Here is a 7472-nt window from a genome sequence, read left to right on the forward strand (position 1 = left end):
TGTTGTTAAAAGCGAATATAGCACCAGCCTTTACAGAAAATTCTTGTGGAGCGAAATTAAAATACGTCCACTCCACTCAAAGGTTATTTGAGTGGAGTGGACGTAAACGCAAATTTATTAATAACAAATTGTCAGATGTTGAGAAAAAAGTGCTGTCCAAAACTACAAATAATAACTGGTATTCAATAAAACGCAGTGTTGCATTTGAATTTAGAAAGGGATTTGTTGCAAATCTCATTAAATGCTCAAACTGAAAATGTATCGGGAACCTCGTTGCAAAACACGAGATTTCCGAAATCTCGTCGCAAATCTAGATTTGCTCCAAGAGATAATCCAGTTCTTATTTACGGAATGTAATTAACTCGAACATAAACTCGCTCGATAACGGATGGGAGAATTGGTCCGTAAAGTACCTATGATGCTCGATAGAACAAGGCGAGTTATAGGCGCCATCGTGTTCCCGAGACGATGAAAAAAACAACCCTGGACTTTGTGCTGATCAGACATTCTTTTTTCTACTGCGTGATATTTTTACAATTTTTACTGCTAATTTATCAATACTATCTCTCCAGGCATCCTATTGCATAACTGCAACGCGATGCCAGGATCCCTGCCCCCCCACATGGATTGTGATGTCGTGGAAGAAGTGGCCTCAACTTCAAAGGTGCTTAAGCCGGCGAAACCAATTCAAAACAACAATAAATCTACAAGCCCGCAAAATGAGCGCAAAAGACAAAGGCTTGAAAACCCTAATTTGCCGCAAAATGTCGACTTATCGCAACTTAATAAAAATCTTTTGAACAATCTACCGAATGATCAAAACAAATTCGCAGTACTAGGTGTTTTGAGTGACCTAGAAATAAAATCCGTCAACCAGGCAAGTACAAGCCAAACCAAGCAAACTACTGATTCTAAGATTGCAGCTGAACCTAAAAGGAAAACTTGGTGCCCTCCTATTTTCCTATATGACGTCAACGTAAAAGAGTTAGTGGATGATCTGCGCTCCAAGATCCCTGATAGCTCTTTTAAGGTAAAAAACGTTAACAGAAATAAAAGCAAACTATACTTCACTGACGTAGCTACACATACTTCCATGATGGCTATTCTTCGTGCTAAAAACATCCAGTCTCACTCCTTTACTTCGAAGAAACGGAGACAAGAGTCAATAGTCATACGTGGTCTACATTCCGAAACTGAGACTGACCAAATCCTTGCCGAACTGGAGGCTGTAGTTCCTGAAACTGTTGCTACTGTTTCAAAATTCGAAACTCCTGCTTCAATAAAAAACAATGTAGACACTGGCTTGTTTTTAATTTCCTTAAAACCTGGTAAGAAAATTGGCGACGTATCTAACATACGTGGAATTCTTAACCAAATTGTTACATGGGAAAAACCGAAAAGAAAAGGAGAGCTAAAATGTCATCGTTGCCAAAAATGGGGCCATATATCGCGTAATTGCAATGCGATGTATACTTGCGTCAAGTGTGACAAGCAACATGAACCTGGGGAATGTGCCCGAGTAAGGACAGATACCTCAGAACCTTTCTGCGCAAATTGCAAACAACCGGGTCATCTAGCAAACTGGAAAGGATGCCCCATCTATAAGAAGTATATGGCTGCTCGTCGAGAGAGGATAAATAAGGCGATACAAACGAACTCCATTGCAAAAAACAACGTGAGTAAAGCAATAAATATTCCATCTAGTTGTCTTGAAAAACCCTTCGCAAGTCTTTTCCAAACAACTACCCAACCGAAAAAATCGTCTATCATTGATCAATTCCTTAGTCTTGCCCATTTCTTCTTGGAACCTGAGGAATTATCAATCGAACAGGAAATCAGTATATTCCTAATGGATTATCAAACTATCCCAAAGGCTGAGGCAAAAACTGAGTTTTTGCGTCTTTTCAAAAAAGTTCAATCTAATGATCCATAGATCATTAAATCTGCTCACTTTCAATGTAAGGTCACTTGTAGACCGAAGCCGTCAAATTGAACTTCGTAACATTCTTATGAACAACAAAATTGATATTGGTCTAGCCCAAGAATGCCATTTGCGCAGAATCAGGAATGTGAAAATTAATGAATACAACTTTATTTATGATGGCTCGCCATTGGGTGTAGCCATTTTAGTTAAGAACAATATAGAGTATAATAGGATTGTGGTTTCAGATCTTGGATTGCACTCTGCCTTTATACAAATCGACTCGCTTTCTTACAACACACAGACAGTACTGAGAACTCTAATGTCAAAGTCCTTCATGCCTGGCTGTTAGACCATGCATTGGATGTGGTTCGCCTCTGTGACTCCTCTCCCTCATATTCGAATGGCCCATCATTTCTGGACCATTTCCTTGTCAGCCCGAATCTCAACAATCCATTAGACTTGAATTACAAGGTCTCAACTCTCTCCACTTTTTCGGATCATTTCCCACTCAAGATGGAATTGAGTCTAATCTCATCGGAAATACTTACGAAATCGCCGCGAATGTACACTTCTTATAAAGACACCAACTGGCACAATTTTCGCAATGATATAGACGTCTCAACATTAAATGTTATGCCACCTGTAAACAGAAATCTGGAGACTAATGAAATTGATGACTTCATTGCAGAATTCAACAACGTTGTCATTTCTGTTCATGATGCCCATTCGCGAAGAATTCCTCTAAGACAAGATCATTTTCCACTATCAGAGAAAGTTAAAAATTTCTTTAAAATAAAGCACAATTGGCAGAAAGATCTCAAAAAGATCTTTCACAGAACCGGCCATAGACAATGTCAGGAGTATATTATTCTTTCGAAACAAATACAGCTTCTGAAAACAATAATAAAAGAACTGGTAAACATTGACCATACACACCATTTCAATAAAAAAGTAAAGAACATCAAGCCAGGACCCACGGCTTTTAAAGAAATCTACAACATAGTTGGAAGGTCGAAGTCTTCCCTTTGTCATAGTATTTCGCACGACAACACTTTAATTTTCAACCGACCGGAGATTGGTGAAAAATTCCTAGTGTCGTATGAGGCAACTTTTAGCCAGACAACTCCAGAAACTCCAGTCATAGATTTTGACTCAAGGGTGGCTGACTTCCGTTCTCCAACACCTCGCCAAATATATACATTCAGCGACAGCTTCCCGGCAATCCAAAATCCTGATACCCTCCATTTTGCTAGTGTCGATAAGATTAAAGGAGTAATCTGCAATATAAACAATAAGAAGTCAAGCGGGGTTGACGGAATTTCTAATTTCATCCTTCGACAATTACCTTTATCGTCTCTGCAGTTCCTCGAATGCATTTTTAATAACTGCATAAACTTGGGTTACTTTCCATTGGGGTGGAAAATGGCCAATATAATCCCCATGAAGAAGAAGCCAAGCAGCAAAACGGTGGCGGAATATCGGCCTATCTCCTTGCTTTCAAATGTCGGCAAAATATTTGAGCATATCCTGAAAGAAAAAATTTAAAACGATTTCATTATTAATCCCATTTCAAATTATCAGTTTGGGTTCAAAAAATTCCACTCTACACAACAAGCACTTTTAAAATTTCATACGGATATTATTCAAAACCTAAGGGCTCAATCGTGTACAATCGCAATTGCGCTGGACATCGAGAAGGCTTTTGACTCTGCATGTCATAAAGCAATATTGTACAAAATGATGGAACTTGATATGGATCCTTACTTAGTAAAGACTCTCAACAGTTTCTTCACAAATCGTCAGTTTACGGTTCAAATTCAGGACAGAATTTCCTCTCTCACTGGAGGGCACCAATATTCCATTTAAAACGTCAATTAAGTACCTAGACATTAACTTCAGCAACCTAATGAAATTTAATAAACACGCAAGGGCCACTCTACAAAAGGAAAAAAAAATAGCAGGGTACTTTTCATCCCTATTTAACAACAAGTACTTACCACAAAATACCAAACTGCTTTTATATAAAGTGGCCATCAGGTCTGTGCTGCTTTATGGATTCCCAACTTGGTTCTCCATCTCACCAGTAGTTGCTATGGAGATGGAAATCTTTGAACGCAAAGTCCTGAGAAAGTGCGTCAACAAAAACTACCAGAATCCAACGAAAAGATATTCCAACGCTTCTATATATGATGCTGCAAATATCCAACCACTCTGCGAATATGCGATGCATCACCTAAAAAGTTTCAGTGAGAAACTTTTAAACCACGAAAACTCACTTTTGTCCGATGTTTTTAATGCAGAGAAAAACATACACTGGTCTGAATCTACTTACTTGTCGCCAATTGCCATTCTCAACGAAAATATTAGCCATAATACAGATCAAAACGCCTTAACACAATTTTACGTAAAGACGTCGCCCGGCTCTCATAGGGGCTAAGGGGGAAAATGCAAAATTAATTACCTCTTTTCTTTATTCATATTTTAATATGTATTTTACGAACCACATTCACCTAGTTTTTGTAGTTTAATTTCACTTATGTACCTGAGATTAGAGGACGACTCTTGTTTTTTTTCCTTTAATCTATTAATAATTATAATTATTCTTTAATATTAAGCCGCAGACAATAATTATTACTCACACATCTCGCCTGTGATATCGTGCTTTGCATATTCATTAATGAAAACATATGCTGTGTTTTAATACATGTATAATCGTATACATACATACGTCATAGTCTCTGTGTTAACAGACTCGTTCTTATTTATTATAAGTGTTATCTAGTTGTAGTTGTATTATTTATTTTAACAGACACTTAGCTCTGAATGAAAATGTTAAGGCCGCGAGCAAGCCTTGTCTCACTCAATCTCATTGTATGTTCATACATGTATACTCTCTCAAATAGCAAGAAGCTTATATACAACATAATCGAAATTTAGAACAAGACATATATAGTTCTAAGGTTTAGCTGTTAACCGTTCGTTAAGCATTTAATGTCAAAGTAAGAAGAAGACTCAATAAAGAATTTACTTTACTTCCCGAGACGATCGTTCCTATGGACCAGAACGAGCTTGCTCACCAATAAGAGCGTGTCGAGGATCGCTACAGTCGGCGGTTGCAGCCCCCGTCTCCCAAGTTAGAATTCGGGATAAGAAGAATTGCTTGGTATACATGCGTGCGCCATTGGTCGAGAAGGGATGTCTTCTTATGCCAGCGTGAATTGTAACAATACGGAGTAGGTGCTGGCAATCACGAAAGGACGTCACTGTATAGCAAATGACATTCCATCGACTATCACATTCCAATTTCTAGGCATGCAGTCCTCTTCTTCACTCTTATCAAGAACCGCCATTACCACGTTTTTCTAGCGATCGGGCCAATGCACCAGAAAGATCGAACTTGTAACCTAGCTATTATGTGGCTACAACAAAAGTCTTAGAGTCTTAGGATCCGATGCACCAATCATCTCAATAAAGCAAGGTGCCTCCTATTCTTTCAGCACTTCTAGGGCCTATGGAAACACGCAATTAGATCGGTCTTGTCCTCAACATCGAACCAGGAGACTTTGTCATAAATCACTGTAGACCAGTCGCCTGTCGGCTAGTGAAGCCTACTCCACCAATCGAATTGTCAATAGCAGACTAGTGCTAATGCGCAGTTGTTAGCAACCTGCGCAGTTGTTAGCAAGTCAATTCTAAGCCTACTCTCAGGCTCTAGATTTGATGCTTCACTGGAAACAATTGCAGGCCACCCACCGCTTGGAGAATAATACTGTGGTAGCTATTCTGAGTGGCTGATAAATACTTACATACATAGTTGGCTGCTACAGACCGGCTGGCCAATTTGCCAATCTCAGAATAGTTTTCCTAGCGCCTCGATGTGGCATTTGCAGCAAACACAAACACACAGATTTTTTGTAAAGAATTAATTTGTTTTATTAATTTTGTTTTAATCATTGAACCGAAAATAATAAACGTTATCAATTTTAATATATATAGTATATATATAATTAGTTATGTATATGTCACTACTAATCTTAGGGATAATTCAAATAATAATAATAATGATTATAATTATATGAGATATAATAATTTTTTTTTTCTTGAAAATTATTACATTCGTATTTTACTTGTTCTGCACTTGTGGTTTGTAGATCATGTCCAAATGAATGCAGCTTCTGTTGCATGCATGTATGTATATGGGTTGGTGTGCATACACATATACTGTAGTATATTGTAAGTTATTGTATGTATGTGTCTTGTTTTTCCTTTTGTTTGCCGTAATAAAAAAAGTCACATTATTTTATTTTATAACCTATGTATGTTTGTTTCGTTTTTGATTTTTTTACCTTCAGCGTACAGACTGAGTAGGGACGGCACAAAGTGCCGCCGTACAGATCAAAATAATCTTAATGTATTTGCATATGTATTGCTAATTATGAATATATATTTTTTGTGTATATATATATATATATATATATATATATATATATATTGAACAATCATTACATCGGATTTACATCTAAAAAAAAACGAGAAATGCAAATGGGAAGTCAATTTCAATTGCTTTACATACAACAGAATCGAAAACGCGGGAAAGGGGCATCTTAATGTATTATTGTATGTAAAAATATTATCGTAGAAAATAATACAAACCGTATAGTATTAGCAATAGGTAATAAATTTGTATTTTAGCATATCCTTAAATCGTGCATGCGTGCAGCATACACCCACATACATGTGTATGCATGCATTGATTTTAAACGTATTTTTTCCTTTTGCTTGGTATAAAAAATGATTGTTTAAGTTTAAATAAACTCCTAAATGTAAATGAAACGATTCTCATCATCGCTACAAATGAGAGGGTTCTTTGTGTGGTTTTGTGTATGATTATGTGCATGGAGTAATGCGGTGTGTTTGCATGCGCACGTCGGTGTAGTGTGTGTTATGTATGAATGTAGGGGTGGTGTATATTTTTCTACATTTTTTTCTTGGCATCATCCAAAAGTGATTGCAAGAAACGGTTCTGACTGCATATGACATACTATATGTATGTATATGTAAGAGTTATCATGAAAAATAATACAAAAAAAAAAAAAATAATACAAAAAAAAAAAAAAATAATAGAATCTTTATAATGTATGAATGTATAATATGCATGTATGTGTGTTTAGGTATAAGTATCGACTACGCATGTATAAATAATACATTATTTATTTTAGTTACAAACAAAGAAGATCTATATAAATTAAAATGTTTTTTTTTTTCGTTAAAAAGATGTGTTTAAAACGGGTACACAAACAAACAAACAAACAAAATAATTAAACGATGTAGAGTAAGGAGAAATGTGGTGTACAGTTAAATACAGTAATAGATTAATTTATATATATTTATAAAAATTGCATTCATTTAAATACATTACACTTGCTGTACGAGTATGAGTGTGTGTGTGTGTTGAAGTTTGTGTTTTGTGAACGAACGAATTGTTACTAGTTTCAATGTTCATTACCTCCAAAATAGAAATATTTTCTTATATAGGAAATTATGTTTG

At 36.3% G+C, this 7472-nt stretch overlaps 1 long non-coding RNA gene across 1 annotated transcript; it reads right to left on the minus strand.

The window, feature by feature from the left end:
* On the minus strand, positions 1-4497 carry LOC131997823 (uncharacterized). Its single transcript, XR_009398442.1, has 5 exons — positions 4426-4497; positions 4257-4357; positions 3922-4178; positions 3270-3451; positions 1-3201 (listed from the first exon to the last, which is right to left on the minus strand). It is a non-coding gene; the product is annotated as an uncharacterized LOC131997823 (long non-coding RNA).
* Positions 4498-7472: the final 2975 nt, after the last annotated feature.

Source organism: Stomoxys calcitrans, chromosome 5, assembly GCF_963082655.1.
Source record: "Stomoxys calcitrans chromosome 5, idStoCalc2.1, whole genome shotgun sequence".
Lineage (NCBI taxonomy): Eukaryota > Metazoa > Arthropoda > Insecta > Diptera > Muscidae > Stomoxys > Stomoxys calcitrans.